Genomic DNA, 17,967 nt, shown 5'->3' on the forward strand with positions numbered 1-17,967 from the left:
AGTGACTTAGCAGCAGCAGCAGCAGCAATGGGACCAGATGCCATGATTTTAGTTTTCTAAATGTTGCGTTTTAAGCTAGCTTTTTCACTGTCCTCTTTCACTTTCATCAAGAGGCTCTTTAGTTATTCTTCACTTTCTGCCATAGGGTGGTGTCATCTGCATATCTGAGGTTATTGGTATTTCTCCTGGCAATCTTGATTCCAGCTTGTGCTTCATCCAGCCAAGCATTTTGCGTAATGTACTCTGCATATAATTTAAACAAACAGAATGACAATATACAGCCTTGATGTTATTTCTTTCCCAATTCTGAAACAGTCTGTTGTTCCATGTCCTGTTCAAACGTGCATACAGATTTCTCAGGAGGCAGGTAAGGTAGTCTGGTATTCCCATCTCCTTAAGAATTTTTCACAGTTTGTTGTGATCCACACAGTCAAAGGCTTTAGAGTAGTAAATGAAACAGAAGTAGATGGTTTTCTGGAATTCTTTTGCTTTGTCTATGAATCCAACAGATGTTGGCAATTTGATCTCTGGTTCCTCTGCCTATTCTAAATCCGTCTTGAACACCTGGAAGTTCTTGGCCCATGTAATGTTGAAGGCTTGCTTGGAGAATTTTGAGCATTACTTTGCTAGCGTGTGAGATGAGCGCAAGTGTTCAGTAGATTGAACATTCTTTGGAATTGCTTTTCTTTAGGACTGGAATGAAAACTAACCTTTTCCAGTCCTCTAGCCACTGCTGAGTTTTCCAAATTTGCTGACATATTGAGTGCAGCACTTTCAAAGCATCATCTTTTAGGACTTGAAAAAGCTCAGCTGGAATTCCATCACCTCCACTAGCTTTGTTCATAGTCATACTTCCTAAGGTCCGCTTGACGTCACACTCCAGGATGTATGGCTCCAGGTGAGTGATCACACCATTGTAGTTATCTGGGTCATGAAGACCTTTTTTGTATAGTTCTTCTGTGTATTCTTGCCACCTCTTCTTAATATCTTCTGCTTCTGTTAGGTCCATACCATTTCTGTCCTTTATTGTGCCCATCTTTGTATGAAAATATTCCTTTGGTATCTCTAATTTTCTTGAAGAGATCTCTAGTCTTTCCCATTCTATTATTTTCCTGTATTTCTTTGCACTTAGGAAGGTTTTCGTATCTCTCCCTGCTGTTCTTTGGAACTCTACATTCAGATGGATATATCTTTCCTTTTCGCCTTTGCCTTTCACTTTTCTTCTTTTTTCAGCTATTTGTAAGGCCTCCTCAGACAACCATTTTGCCTTTTTGCATTTCATTTTCTTGAGAATGGGTTTGATCACCACCTTCCGTACAATGTCACAAACCTCCGTCTATAGTTCTTCAGGCTTTCTATCAGATATAATCTCAAATCTATTTGTCACTTGCACTGTATAATAGTAATGGATTTGGTTTAGGTCATACCTGAATGGTCTACTGGTTTTCCCTACTTTCTTCAATTTAAGTCTGAATTTTGCAATAAGGAATTCTTGATTTGAGCCACAGTCAGCTCCCAGGCTTGTTATTGCTTACTGTATAGTGCTTCTCCATCCTTGACTGCAAAGAATATGATCAATCTGATTTTGGTATTGACCATCTGGTGATGTCCATGTGTAGAGTCAGTTCTTGTGTTGTTGGAAGTGGGTGTTCGTTTGTCTTGACAAAACTCTATTGGCTTTTGCCCTGCTTTCATTTTGTACTCCAAGGCCAAACTTACCTCTTACTCCAGGTATCTCTTGACTTCCTACTTTTGCATTCCAGTCCCCTATGATGAAATGGACATCTGTTTTTAGTGTTAGTTCTAGGTCTTGTAGGTCTTTATTGAACCATTCAACTTCAGCTTCTGCCAATGCAGAAGACATGGGTTCAGTCCCTGGTGTGGGAAATCCCACATGCCTCAGAGCAACTAAGCCCATGCACCTGAGCTCTGCAGCCTTCCAGACACAACTACTGAGCCAGCATACCCTAGTGCATTGCTCCACAACAAGAGAAGCCACTGCAACGGGAAGCCCACGCAGCAACGAAGATCCAGCACAGCCAAAAAAATTAAACAAACATTTAGTGAGATCATATGTAAAATATTTACTTAGTAAGGCAATGAGAACAGTTAAGTTGCTGCAAACATTTGTCATTAAAGTTGTAGATAATTTATCTCTGTATTTTGTTTTGATTATACACTACACAGAAAATCCTTATTTTCCTACATAAACAGTTTCATATATAAGACTTTTTTAACAGCTCACTTCCCAATCTCCAAATACTCCTTAAGAGAAGAGTGGTATGACATTTTGGTTCTCAAATTAAGTCACTAACAGTAGTTTTATCTTTTTAATTATTTATTTACTTATGTGTATATTTATTTTTTGGCCACACCTTGCAGCATGTGAGGTCTTAGTTCCTGGACCAGGAATGGAACCTGTACCCCTGTAGTGGAAGCGCAGTCTTAACCACTGGACAGCCAGGGAAATCCATTAACAATATTTTCAAATAATCTGTATTCTTTAAGATATGTTTAAATGTCAGAGGTAGACCCAAAACTTGGGATAAGCACTATAACTATTGATGCCAGAATATTACCATGATGGGCTTCCCTGGTGGCTCAGACAGTAAAGAATCTGTCTGCAGTGCAGGAGACCTAGGTTCGATCCTTGGGTCGGGAAGATCCCCTGGAGGAGGGCATGGCAACCCACTCTAATATTCTTGCCTGGAGAATCCCATGGACAGAGGAGCCAGGCAAAAGAGTAAGACACAACTGAGTGACTAAACGTTTCACATTCTCATGATATTATTGCACAACTGACTCTGCTGGACTTGTCTGAACAACTTGAGCTGACTCACACAGGCCTCCCGAATTCAAGGAGATCAAGGCAGAGTTAAAACATTCCTGAGCAATGACAAGTTTTTAAGTCCAAATGCAGGTCCACAGTCTCTTATCTGACACCATCAAGTTCAAGTGCTTTTGACTGTTGAACATTTTACAGATTTCAGAAATGCAATATACCGTCTATATAATATAATATCATTATATTACAGCCGCATCCAGGGAAACACCCTGTAAGAACATAGATAAGTGAAGTAAGAAAGAGAAAAACAAATATCATATATTCTTGCATACATGTGGAATCTAGAAAAATCGTACTGATGAACCTTTTTGCAGGGCAGAAGAGACAACACAGATGTAGAGAACAGCTGTGTGGACCCAGCAGGGGACAAGGTGAGAAAGAGAGGGTGGGATGAATTGGGAGATTAGGATTGGCATCTACACTACTGATACACTACTGACACTGTGTATCAAATAGGTAACTAATGAGAACCTGCTGTACAGCACAGGGAGCTCCACCCAGTGTTCTGTGGTGACCTGAATGAGAAGGAAATTCAACAAAGAAGGGATATATGTATACATATGGCTGATTCATTTTGCTGTACAGCAGAAATTAGCACAGCCTTGCAAACAACTATACTCCAATTTTAAAAAAGAGTAAAGATGATGAACAATCCTTCTGAAAAACATTTGGATACTCACAGTAAGTATGATAGATAAAAACTCTAAACAGCTACCCATCAGTTACTGTCAGATTTTGCCACTTTCAAAGTTTTGGTGTCAAACCTATTATAGAACACTTTCCATTTCTAAGAACGTTTTAGATGTCAGGATTGAGGATTTCAGGACTGTGGACTTCTATAAGTGAAAATGAAAGCATTTTCTCGTAGAGTCTTGTGAAAGCATACACAAGTGGCGTGGGCTACATTTGAAGAGTATATGCTGATTGCAGTTTTTTTAATGTTTAGAAATGTTTTTAGAAGTGAAACACTTTCAGGATTCCAATGGAGGCAGGAGTGGAATGAGTGGAGATGAAAATGGTAAAAACTAAAACTAGATACAAAAAATTCAGTTGTGTGTTATTTCTAAGATTCCTGGCAAATTTAAGATTCTGAGTCCCTGGTCCTTATTGTAATTATCTTATGTGTCCTCAGGAGGCCAATGACTGCTCTGACCTGCCTAGTTTCCACTCTCTTCCCCCAAAGTCACATGCATTTTATTCTTCAAGGGCCTTGAATAGGAAAATGAGGACTAAACCAATATTCTGAGAATAAACAATTAACAGAAAAAAGTGCAAATTGCTTTTGGACTTTTGGATTTAACCTAACTCATAAAAAAGAAGGTATTTAAATTAAGATGCCACTTTTTTTACCAGTAAGATTGGCAAAGGTAATACATTATATGGTGAAGACATAGAAAAAACAGACACTTGCCAGAGTCCAGCTCCAGCAGCCAGGGAATCAGCCTAAAGGGATGGGCAGTGTTGATGAGAAACGATGCAGCCTCTCAGTTTTCCTGGACTGCATATTTATTTCAAGCTTAAGATTCTCTTTTATACTTTTACAAAAGCATTAGGTCAGAGATTTGACATTTTCAGTTCCCCCTGACCCAGATTTGTTGTCTCCATAAATCACTGCTGCCCCTCAAAAGGAGTTCCTTCCTCAGCCATACTCTTATCTACTTCTTCTCATGTGTCCTTGTGAATACATTGTAACTCATGCTAATGTCTGGGCTGCATACCACATTCCTCAGTTTATTTCTTATCTTTCTAAATCCTGTTTGCCCCTAGTATCCTGAGCTCACTTTCTTTAAAAAGGCTTCTAACCACTAATATCTCCAAAATTCTTAATCTCTATAAGCTATAGTAAAATATGCTAACATTACAACATTCCTTAAATCTTTAGCTTCTAACTATTTTAATTATTCCTATGAGAAACGCTGGGCTGGAAGAAGCACAAGCTGGAATCAAGATTGCCGGGAGAAATATCAATAACCTCAGATATGCAGATGACACTACCCTTATAAGGAACTAAAAAGCCTCTTGATGAAGGTGAAAGAGGAGAATGAAAAAGTTGGCTTAAAACTCAACATTCAGAAAACGAAGATCATGGCATCCGGTCCCACCACTTCATGGGAAATAGATAGGGAAACAGTGGAAACAGTGTCAGACTTTATTTTGGGGGGCTCCAAAATCACTGCAGATGGTGACTGCAGCCATGAAATTAAAAGACGCTTACTCCTTGGAAGAAAAGTTATGACCAACCTAGACAGCATATTCAAAAGCAGAGACATTACTTTGCCAACAAAGGTCCGTCTAGTTAAGGCTATGGTTTTTCCAGTGGTCATGTATGGATGTGAGAGTTGGCCTGTGAAGAAAGCTGAGTGCCAAAGAATTGATGCTTTTGAACTGTGGTGTTGGAGAAGACTCTTGAGAGTCCCTTGGACTGCAAGGAGATCCAACCAGTCCATTCTGAAGGAGATCAGCCCTGGGATTTCTTTGGAGGTAATGACGCTAAAGCTGAAACTCCAGTACTTTGGCCACCTCATGGGAAGAGTTGACTCATTGGAAAAGACTCTGATGCTGGGAGGGATTGGGGACAGGAGGAGAAGGGGACGACAGAGGATGAGATGGCTGGATGGCATCACTGACTCAATGGACGTGAGTCTGAGTGAACTCTGGGATTTGGTGATGGACAGGGAGGCCTGGCATGCTGTGATTCACGGGGTCGCAAAGAGTCGGACATGACTGAGCGACTGATCCGATCTGATCTGATCTGATGCTCCTCTCAAGAACAATAAGCACCTTAATATTCTTTTCAGTCAACTCAGCCGAGTAAAGGAAAGAACAAGTCAGAATCACAAGGCATACTCCTTCATCCTGGGTCCATGCCTGTGGGACAACGAGAAGGAGTTGGGGCCATGCCTCCATGTTGTCAGTAATGCCTAATGCGGTTCCCGACAGACACTCATCCATTGTTTTGTTTTTGTTTTATTTTGTTTAGAATGTAAATTGGTACAAACACCATAGAGAGCAATTTGCCAATATGTAATCAAAATTACTGGCAAATAGATGGGGAAACAGTGGAAACAGTGGCAGACTTTATTTTTCTGGGCTCCAAAATCATCGCAGATGGTGATTGCAGCCATGAAATTAAAAGATGCTTACTCCTTGGAAGAAAAGTTATGACCAACCTAGATAGCATATTCAAAGGCAGAGACATTACTTTGCCAACAAAGGTCCGTCTAGTTAAGGCTATGGTTTTTCCAGTGGTCATGTATGGATGTGAGAGTTGGCCTGTGAAGAAAGCTGAGTGCCAAAGAATTGATGCTTTTGAACTGTGGTGTTGGAGAAGACTCTTGAGAGTCCCTTGGACTGCAAGGAGATCCAACCAGTCCATTCTGAAGGAGATCAGCCCTGGGGGTTCTTTGGAAGGAATGATGCTAAAGCTGAAACTCCAGTACTTTGGCCATCTCATGCAAAGAGTTGACTCATTGGAAAAGACTCTAATGCTGAGAGGGATTGGGGGCAGGAGGAGAAGGGGACGACAGAGGATGAGATGGCTGGATGGCATCACCAATTCAATGGACGTGAGTTTGAGTGAATTCCGGGTGATGGTGATGGACAGGGAGGCCTGGCGTGCTGCAATTCATGGGGTCGCAAAGAGTCAGACATGACTGAGCAAATGAACTGAACTGAACTGAATCAAAATTACGAAGGCACATTCCTTTGACCCCACAATTCCATGAATTTTTCCCACAGATATTCTCATATATGAGATAAAAGACCTATGCACAAGGGTGAACACCCCAGCATTGTTTCTTATAGCAAAGTATGAGAATCCTGAATTCTGAAATGTCTGGTACAAAGTTTCAAGTAAATTATGCAATATCCAAATAATGGAATACAACATAGTCATTCAATCTCTAAGATAGATAAATGAAAAAAGTAAGAAGCAGAACAGTGTAATAAAATACCACCATTTGTATTTTTAAAAGAGTAGTTATATATTGCTTTTATATGCATAAAATACCACTGAAAGGTTAAATAAGAAACGGTGGTGGTTTCTGGGGGAGGATAGGAGTGAGAAGAAAAGTTACCGCTGTATTCTCTTTTGATCTTCCTAGTTTTGAGTCATGTAGATGTTTTATCCAGATTTCCCAGGTGGCTTTGTGGTGAAGAACCCACCTGCATTGCAGGAGATGTGGGTTTGGCCTCTGAGTCAGGAAGATCCCCTGGAGAAGGAAATGGCAACCCACTCCAATGTTCTTGCCTGGGAAATCCCATGGACAGAGGAGCCTGGAGGGTTACAGTTCATGGCGCTGTAAAGAGTTGGACACAACTTAGTGACTAAACAACAACAGCAAGATGTTTTATCTGTTCCAAAACAAAGACACAGAGCTGTATTAAAGAATTTTTAATTTTTAAAAGTTTTAAGGAAATAATCTAATTGAGAAAGCTGATATTTAGCAAAGATTGAGAGAAGTCAGATATTCAGAGACCAAGGGTCCTAGGAGTGCTAAGTTACTCCATCATTTCCAATCCTGTGACTGCCAGGATCTTCTGTCCAAGGGGTTTTCCTGGCAAGAACACTGGAGTGGGTTGCCGTGCCCTCCTCCAGGGGATCTTCCCAACCTAGGGATCGAACCCACATTGCTTTACGTCTCCTGCATTGGCAGGCAGGTTCTTTACCACCGGGAAGCCCAACAAGACTGGGAAACCTCCAAATGCACGGGGCATTAGGTAGGGTGGGTAGGAGGGTCTTACCTCAGTAGCAGGTGACAATGGGCCCTAGATTAAATGTTGCTCTGGTCCCAGCTAACAGATATTGAAAGCAAGACCCAAAAGGATCAAAATGTTACCAAGTAACTTAACCAAATCCCAGAACAAAGCTCAAAAATATTTATAGAATTACAAAAATATTCAGCACTCAGCAAGATAAGGCTTCCCTGGTGGCTCAGAGGATAAAGCGTCTGCCTGCAATGCAGGGGACCCAGGTTCAATCCCCGGGTTGGGAAGATCCCCTGGAGAAGGAAATGGCAACCCACTCCAGTATTCTTGCCTGGAGAACCCCATGGACAGAGGAGCCTGGCAGGCTACAGTCCAGGGGGACGCAAAGAGTCGGACACGACTGAGCGACTTCACACACAGCAAGACAAAATTCACAATCTGACAACCAAGAAAAGAATATGAGATGTAAAAGAAGCAGAAAAATATGATCCATAATGAGGAGAAAAATCCACCAAAAAGCCAGAACTGATACAGATATAAGAATTAGCAGAACAGAACATTAAACCAATTGTTATAACAATACAGTTATAACTGTATATTCTGTGTTCAAAAAGTTACAAATGTGTCTATGAGACCCCAGGAGAGATGTTGAATAGGCTGATGTGTAAATTTGGAGTTGACACAAAAGGTCTGAGCTAAAAATGTAAATTTCAGGCTCATTTGGTAGGTATATGGATGGGTGTTTAAAGCCACAGCTTGAACGAGGCCACCAAGGGAGTGAAAGTGAATAGAGAAGAGAAAAAGATCAATGAGTATGCCCTGAGACACACCAGGATCAAAAGTCTGGGAGAACAGGAGAAATCAGTCAAGCAGGCTCAGAAATAGCAGCTGCTGCAGAATGAACGTCTGTGTCTCTCCCTCAAATTTTATATGTTGAAGCCTTAACTTCCAACATCATGATTTTTGGAGGTGACGTAACCCACAGTGGGGACCAGCTGCTCAAAAGCCAATAAGGAGACCATTGGTGGAAAGGAAAGTTTGCTTTATTTGGATTCTGGCAACCAGTGGGAGAGGGCAGACACCTATCCAAAGGGTGACTCCCCCCACCGACAATCAGTCGGTTAGATAAAGCTTTTGTCGGCTGAGAGGGGGCTACATTCAGAAACAGCACAGTCAGCTCTGACAGTCACCCTGAAATTGGTCATCGGTGGTCTGACCAGCATCACCTTGACTGTTTTAAGCACACTTAATTTTCAGTTCCAGGGTCGGTTTGTTCCTATTTCCTTGAGGCTAGTTCTTAGAATTGTGGCAGCTTATGTCACGGCTACAGTCTGCTCATCCTGTAGTTAACTTCTCCACCTGGGGTTTCAGTATCTATAAGGCAGCTCACAGGATATGGTTCAGAATATTATCTCTAGCCCTTGAGAAGGAACTAGAGGTCCTTGACCATGCTTAATGTCTAAACTCTTATTATTTGGTCTCCTTTGACTGTTTTCCTTTGTTTCTGCATGTTCTCACTTCTCTGGTTAAACTTATTCTTTGGCTAAACTTTTTCCACAGACAGAAGGCAAACTGAGCCTCAATTTCTTTTTCTATAAAATGGGATTAATAAAAGTAACTCATACAAATCTTACACAACAGTATCTTATGCAATTTTGATCTCGGTGAGGCAGCAGTAAGCAGTGGCAAGAAGCAAGGTCTTAATTTCCTGCCCAGGAACTGAACCTGGATAGCCTGAATGAAAACCAGGAATCCTAGCCACCAAACCAGCAAGGGATAGAGGTTAGGAGGTGTTTTTCCCTGGAGCTTTGCCCCCAGTGGAAATGCATTTATCACAGAGGCAGAAACTGTAAATGCAAGTACAAAGGTTATTATTAGAGACAGCACAACAAGCGGGACAGCACGTAGAGAAATAGTTTGTTTAGTTGCGATAAAAGCAAGACATAGATGCATACCCGGAGAAAAAGGGCATGGGTGTCCCCCTTAGTGAGGAGGAGCGCAATAAGAGGCGATTAGGTCATTTATATAGGTCAGTTCCTTCAGGTCTTTGTCTTCCTTCCGGCCAATTACCTGGTTTCTTTTTCCACACCTGAGCTACCCTGGGACCCTCCTCTGGAATGCAAACACACCCCTCAGCCAAGATGGATCTTGAAGTGAAGGCTTCTGGGAGGAGCAAGACTCATTATGGCCTGGAGTTATCCCCTGACTTTTGACTCCAAGGGGCCTTTCTGCACGAGTGTAGTGTCTCCCTTACCCTTTATTCAGACAAGGTTTTTCCTCTCTGTCCTTGCCGTGATTATTCTGTTGAGACGTTTGCAGGAGACAAAGACTGGCTATCTACCCTGTTTCTGTTGTTACTTCCATTTCTGAGCGCAAACAGGGGGTGGTTGTAAATTCCTCAACTGGAGACCACCTATCTCTTGCCTCAGGAAATGCAAAGAGGAGGCTGGCTGATTGTAAATGTCCAACCTGGAGCTGTTCTATCTCCTGCCTCAGTCTCATATAAATATTAAAGAATTACAGCCATAAAAATTAACGACATAATGCCGTTTGCAGCAACATGAATGGACTTAGAGATTGTCATACTCAGTGAAGCAAGAAAGAGAAAGACAAATACCCCATGATGTCACTTATATGTGGACTCTAATACATGACACGAGTGAACTTAGTGATGAAACGGGAACAGACTCACAGATGTAGAGAACAGACTTGTGCTTGCCAAGGGGTCAGGGTGTGGGAGAGGGAAGGACTGGGAGCTTGGGATTAGCAGATGCAAACTGTTAAATATATAGGATGGGGAGAGGGAGAGGGAGGGGAGATTTGAGAGAATGGCATTGAAACATGTATAATATCATGTATGAAAGGAGTCGCCAGTCCAGGTTCGATGCACGATACTGGATGCTTGGGGCTGATGCACTGGGACGACCCAGAGGGAGGGTATGGGGAGGGAGGAGGGAGGAGGGCTCAGGATGGGGAACACAGGTATACCTGTGGCAGATTCATTTCAATATTTGGCAAAACTAATACAATATTGTAAAGTTTAAAAATAAAACAAAATTTAAAATAAATAAATAAAAAAATAATAATAAATAAATAAATATATAGGATGGGTAAACAACAAGGCCCTACTATACAGCACAGGGAACTGTATTCAGTGTCCTGTGATAGACTATAATGGAAAAGAACATGAAAAAGAATACATATATATATATGTATAACTGAATCACTTGGCTGTACAGCGTATGCCAATAAAGTCTTTAATCAATATTAAAGAGTTAAATAAGATAATACAAGTGACAGGCTTAAGGCAGCATCAGGCACACTATGAGCTGTACTGGGGAGGCGTCCTCTGGTGTCTCACTGCCTTGACATCCACCATCGGAGGGCAAAATCCTTCATTGTGACTATGATCTTAGAATCACATTTTTCACCCTTTATCAGTCAGTCTCGTGGAATGCAACATAAATTACTACTATCATTAAAGGCATTTTCAGGGTCCCAAGACAATTTTAAATCCCCACTCTCAAACTCTGGCTGGTCAGAAAGATTGTACTATTCACCCTCCAACACTCTCACTCTTTCTTTCTCTTTTCTTTATTTTTTTTTTCTTTTTTTTTTTTCTCTTTTTTTTTCTCTTTTTTTTTTCTCTTTTTTTTTTCTCTTTTTTTTTTTCTTTTTTTTCTCTTTTCTTTAGTCAAAGAAACTTTACTGCTCCCTTCATTTTCCATGCTGTAATATGGCACCTTACAAGAGTAGCAAGTGATGGAACCAAATAGAGTACTTTCTGGATCTTCGACTCTACCATGCTGAATGGGTTCAGGAGCACCACAGTCCATGGCCACAGGAGGAAGGCAGGAGAGAGATGGTCAGGATAGACACTTCTTCCCAGGAAGAGTCCCTGGGCCAGTCCATCCTCCCAGCTCCGTTCCTCACTCCTTCCCTGCCTCCCCCATCGATAAGCACATCTGGGATGAAGCCCCCACATCAGCCTCTCTGTGGCCATGCTCATCTCCCCAGCCTACTGAGTCCTGCCACTTCAGATGGCCCCTAGAACGCTGCAAGAATGAACCTGGTTCCCAGTGGTTGGTGAGGCCTCTGTAGGAATGGACCCATAGAATGCTATTAACTCTACTAATCTCATAGCCCCTTTCTTTGTAAGAAACCTGCTAGTCTGGCTGGCCTGGGCTCAGATCAGAACTAGGATTCTAAGACTGACTTCTCTTCAAAAGACCAATCCGCTGTCTCACTATCCTGAGAAGAAACCATGCATTTGTATCTCAATGCCTTAATCTTTTCATGCCCTTTGGTAGAGGGAAAAATGATCCCCTCCCTTTTTTTTTTTTTTTAAGTGAAAGAAGGTTTATTCAGGAAGATACACACTCCATAGACAGAGTGTGGGCCATCTCAGAAGATGAGGCACCGGGGTTGTCAGTTTTCATAGCACTGGGTAATTACAAGCATTCAAAAAATGCTTACTGAGGAGGCCCAGAGGCCCGCAGTTTGGCCAGCCATGTTCCTCTCCGCAGTGCTACAGGCCAGCGTGGCCGGCCTCGCCGCCCACTGGGGAAAACATATAAGAAATCTGCATAAGACAGCTGTTCAGAATGGAGCTGGAGGAGCCTTATTTGTGCACAGAGATACTCCTGGAATAACCCAGAAACTCCATTTGATTTCACACCAGAAAACTATAAGAGGATAGAGGCCGTTGTGAAAAACTAGCCAGAAGGGGATAAGGCAGCAGCTGTGCTTCCAGTTCTGGATTTAGCCCAGAGACAGAATGGATGGCTGCCCATCTCTGCTATGAACAAGGTTGCAGAAATTTTACAAGTACCTCCAATGAGAGTGTATGAAGTAGCAACTTTTTACACAATGTATAAGTGAAAGCCTGTTGGAAAGTGTCACATTCAAGTCCGCACTACCACACCTTGCATGCTCCAAAACTCCGACAGCATACTGGAAGCCATTCAGAAAAAACTTGGAATAAAGGTTGGAGAGACTACACCTGACAAACTTTTCACTCTTATAGAAGTCGAATGTTTAGGGGCCTGTGTAAATGCACCAATGGTTCAAATAAATGACAACTACTATGAGGATCTGACACCTAAAGATATTGAAGAAATTATTGATGAACTGAAGGCTGGCAAAATCCCAAAACCTGGGCTAAGGAGTGGACGCTTCTCCTGTGAGCCAGCTGGAGGTCTTACCTCTTTGACTGAAGCACCAAAAGGACCTAGGTTTGGTGTGCAAGCAGGCCTTTAATTTATATTTGCTGTAAATATGTCAGTGGAGGAATAAAATATGACTCTCCTATATACCTAAAAAAAAAAAATGTGCTTATTGAGAGCCTCCTGGGTTCTTACAGGCTGTTCCACTGTATCCCCCAGAGTACACCCTCTTCTATTCCTCTCTCTCACTTTTGTGTCCTGGGCTCTTCCTCCAGCCCTACCCTTTTTCTATGCCCCCATCCCAATTTCCATCCTGACCCTGTGTCGCCAGACTCTCCCTTTCCCCTTCTGCATGCCCACTGCCTTCCCTAAGCCTCTAGGTCTCCACTCCCCCTCCTCTCCATATTCCCCTATCTCTGCCATCACAGGCAGAAGCAACTGGGGTGGGTCAGGCTGGAGCTCCAGGGGGCCTAGGTCTGAATGGCAGCAAGGATTACCAGCACCAAACCTCTTCTTTGCGCTGGTTGACATCTTATCTGGCTTTCTGGGTGGCTGTCCTTCTGTTGATTCATTCTTCCATCCATCCACCCATCAACCATTCAGTGGGCACCTGTCTCGAACCAGCCTCCGTTTCATGCTGGGAACACCCATATATGTTTATTTCTGCCCTCTTGTTTAATCAGTAGAGCAACCCCAGGACAGGAGTGGATGATGGTCATTGAACCCACTATACAGAGCGGGGGAGCTAAAGCCCAGAGAGGGGAGGTGAGCTGCCAGGCTCCATAGCCTTCTGTGCGGGTGATAGGGTACTCTGAACCCAGTTCTTCTCCAGCAGACCAAAGATCTGGCATAAGAGGGAATCTGACAGGGAAATAGGCATTGCTGAGGGCCCCAGCTCCTAACTTGAGTGGTCTACCATGTATTCTTTCTAAGGAATATACTCAGTCACTGAGGGAGGGGGCCAGGTCCCCGTGTGCTACTGTAGAACCTGACTTAGGTACAGACTCACTCACAGTTCCACTTGAGACTCTGCAGGAAGTCACAGAGGGACTGAGAAAAGTGAAATGCTAAGAACCCACCATGTGCCAGGCTCTGTACCAGCGGTCTTCATTTCCACCCTCTCTTCATCTTTCCAAGTAGGCACTGCAACCCCTTTTCTACACTGAGGCTCTGCGAGTTTAATCAGCATGCCCCAGATTCCATACTCAGTAAGCTGTGGGGCCAGGAGGTGGGGTGCCAGCTCAGAAGACCAGACACAGTGCCCCTTCTGCTAAGCTTCACCTTCAACCACTTTCCTTCCTAAAAGTGCTCATGATAGCTCAGCACAGCTCCACCACTGGCATTCCACCACTGCTCTTTGGTTTCAGCTCCTTTTTCACTTATTCAGCAACAACCTCAGAGGGACTGAGCTGGGCTCCCATGTGCAGTGCTAGGGTCACCCCAGTCCCTGCCCTTGTGGCCTGCCAGCTAATTCCAGAGACATCTTTATATTCAACCAATATTTATTGAGAGCTTATTTGTGTCCCCGATGGCTCAGCAGGTAAAGAATCTGCCTGCAATGTAGGAGACACAGGAGAGGTGGATTCAATCCCTGTGTTGGGATGATCCTCTGCAAGAGGAAATGGCAACCCACTCCAGTATTCTTGCCTGAAAAATCCCATGGACAAACAAGCCTGCTGGGCTATAGTCCATGGGTCACAAAGGGTCAGACACAACTGAGTAACTAACACTAATGAGTAGGATTATTCAAACTGTTTTGGGTTGCACTAGGAGTTCGTCAAGGCTGTATATTGTCACCCTGTTTATTTAACTTATATGCAGAGTACATCATGAGAAACGCTGGACTGGAAGAAACACAAGCTGGAATCAAGATTGCCAGGAGAAATATCAATAACCTCAGATATGCAGATGACATCACCCTTATGGCAGAAAGTGAAGAGGAACTAAAAAGCCTCTTGATGAAAGTGAAAGTGGAGAGTGAAAAAGTTGGCTTAAAGCTCAACATTCAGAAAACGAAGATCATGGCATCCGGTCCCACCACTTCATGCGAAATAGATGGGGAAACAATGGAAACAGTGTCAAACTTTATTTTTCTGGGCTCCAAAATCACTACAGATAGTGACTGCAGCCATGAAATTAAAAGATGCTTACTCCTTGGAAGGGAAGTTATGACCAACCTAGATAGCATACTGAAAAGCAGAGACATTACTTTGCCAACAAAGGTTCGTCTAGTCAAGGCTATGGTTTTTCCTGTGGTCATGTATGGATGTGAGAGTTGGACTGTGAAGGAGGCTGAGCGCCGAAGAATTGATGCTTTTGAACTGTGGTGTTGGAGAAGACTCTTGAGAGTCCCTTGGACTGCAAGGAGATCCAACCAGTCCATTCTGAAGGAGATCAGCCCTGGGATTTCTTTGGAAGGACTGATGCTAAAGCTGAAACTCCAGTACTTTGGCCACCTCATGGGAAGAGTTGACTCATTGGAAAAGACTCTGATGCTGGGAGGGATTGGGGGCAGGAGGAGAAGGGGATGACAGAGGATGAGATGGCTGGATGGCATCACTGACTCGATGGACGTGAGTTTGAGTGAACTCCGGGAGTTGGTGATGGACAGGGAGGCCTGGTGTGCTGCGATTCATGGGGTCACAAAGAGTCAGACACGACTGAGCGACTTATCTGATCTGATCTGATCATCCACTTTTTGACAAAAAGAGTCCCATTTTAAATAGATACATACGTTGACACTGAAGCTCAGAATTACATCACTTTCCATTGCTTTGGCAAGTAGAAGAGAAAGATGTGGAGCCAACACTTCCCTAGACAATAATAAACATCAACATTAGTTTATAAAGAGAGATACAGGGAATCAAAAGCCAAACATGGAATTGACCTCTGGCCTTGAATCAATGAGGAGTCTTTACCACAAGAAACTTGGGGTCATCTTAGCAAAATGACCCAAAGCAGCCAGGAACTGGGGCTAAAAGACAGCTTTGTCCCAGCATACCAGCCCCTTCTCCAAGACTGAAACCAAAAGGAGAGTGTGAAACTGTCCAAGGAACTTCATGACCGACAAGGACAACTAGAGATCCTGAGTGGGTCTCTTTATGGAGACGGTGCAAGACCTCACTTGAACGAAAACGTCAGTAAGTGATTAGACAATTCCAGTATGCTCATCCTGACCTAGGGACTAGAGAGGAGCCCAGACAGTGCTTCACCCGTACAACTTCAAATCCATCCACACAAGTTATCTTCACCACATCTCTGAACACATATTTTGCTTTCAGGATCCCAGAAGGAATTGGCAGTGACTTCTTTAGGACAACGAACTGCTTGAAAAGGATAAGAAAATAAACTTACCAAGTTGCTTGAGAATCTCTATTATATATACATCATTCTCATATTTGTTGGGCTTCTTTGGTGGTTCAGTGGTAAAGAATCCCCCTGCCAATGCAAGAGATGCATGTTTGATCCTTGGGTGAGGAAGATCCCCTGGAGAAGGAAATGGCAACCCACCCAGTATTCTTGCCTGGGAAATCCCATGAACAGAGGAGCCTGGCAGGCTACAGTCCATGGAGTTGAAAAAGAGTCTGACATGACTTACCAACTAAACAACAAAAAGAGTCGGACACTACTCACCGACTAAACAACATATTTTCTACAGTTGTTGAGTCATCCTCAAGCCTGACACCCAGCATTCCAGTATGGAGGTGGTTAAAATAATATGGCAGGGAATTCCCTGGCAGTCCAGTGCTTAGGACTCAGGGCTCTCACTGCTGAGGGCACAGATTTGATCCCTAGTCAAGGAACTAAGATCCAGCGAGTCTCACAGTGAAATGAAACAAAATAAAATGAAATAATGGCATTACTAACTAACCACCCCCAGGCTGTCTACTCTTGAAAATCCAGTTGAAGGATTCCTAGAAGTTGAGGGTTTCTCACAACCACTGACAGGTTTACATGGTGCTGAGGAGCTGCTGTGTTCTCAGGATATCCATCCCTACAACAATCCACTGTTTTGGTTTTACCTTGGGCAAGGACTCTGGTCCCACCAACCAGAGGGCAGCTTCTAGGTTACTCACGATCTCCATGGTAACGAAATTTCCATCCCTTTCTTTGTTCTGATCCATCAGTTTGGAAGATGATATTGAGAGCACTGCTCTGGATTTCAATAGTTAGTGGCCCAGGAAAGCCGTTCCCACAGTAAGGACTAAATTGCTGGTCTCCTGCCACAAACTGAAGAGAATTAAAATGGGGAAATCAGAAGAGAGAAAGAACTAAAAGAAAAAGGTAACATGGAAGGGATAAAAGTAAAATAAGAAGGAGGGAAGGAAGAAAAGAAGGGACAGAAAGCTAGATAATGTGTCTTCAGGGAGAACTCTCTCTGGGTGATTTGGGAGAAAACTGATCATCCATCACACACAAGCAAACTGTCGGGACAGTGGTCCTCGGAGTCAGCTGGTTCCACATCAAAGTCTTCTCTTTGCATGGTCACCACCACTTGGAACCCCTCCTCGAACCGGATCTATAGTCACACCTTGAACTCTCTGGGAATGGACCCGGGTAATTGGAACTTGCGACCTCCCCAGTCATTGTGGTGAATATATGTGGGGCGTGATGGGCGGGAAGGACTGACCCCGAGGGGCTGGGCTGGGCGCCCACTGTGGAGTCCAGACGGGAGAGGGCTGGGTTTAGGACTGAGCCCTGGGCGTGGGCGGGTGGAGGCAGGGAGACCTATTTAGGCCACAGAGCCAGAGAAATCCTTGCCTCCCACAGCCCCTCCTCCTCACCCTCCATCTTCCTAGGGGGCTTGTGCCACACCCGGGAAGCCCCATTAATCTCTGCTCTGAGCTCCATCTCCTGCGGACGCAGCTTCTTCTGTACTCTCTTAAGAGACAGTCACCTTCTCATCCCCCTGTTCAAGTGCCGTGAAGAAGTAGTCGCAATTCATTTCATTTCGGGAACATTCCGAAGCCCCTGTAGTCCACCTTCAAATACTCAAACTCTTGGTTTTACCGAGCACAACCCGTGGCTGCGTTTACAGTTGTAGCTTTTTTTTGTTGTTTAAAAAAAAAAAAAAACAGCCAAGTGCTTCCCGTGTTACTTCATTGACTCCTCACACCAACTTTGCAAAGGTTGAGTTGCCATCCACCCTTTTACCAAGGAGGAAACTGAAGCTCGGGGAGATAAGAGACTTTTGCAAACCCCACAGCTGATACAGGACAGCGAAGACGTGTGCTTTTCAGCACACCTCAA

At 43.5% G+C, this 17,967-nt stretch overlaps 1 pseudogene; it reads left to right on the forward strand.

Moving 5' to 3' along the window:
• Positions 1–12,005: 12,005 nt before the first annotated feature.
• Positions 12,006–12,889, forward strand: LOC147372862 (NADH dehydrogenase [ubiquinone] flavoprotein 2, mitochondrial pseudogene; annotated as a pseudogene).
• The last annotated feature ends 5,078 nt before the right edge of the window (positions 12,890–17,967 follow it).

This window comes from Bos grunniens, chromosome 5, assembly GCF_055505025.1.
Source record: "Bos grunniens cultivar Pamir isolate PY7600 chromosome 5, Bosgru_T2T1.0, whole genome shotgun sequence".
Classification (NCBI taxonomy): Eukaryota; Metazoa; Chordata; class Mammalia; order Artiodactyla; family Bovidae; genus Bos; species Bos grunniens.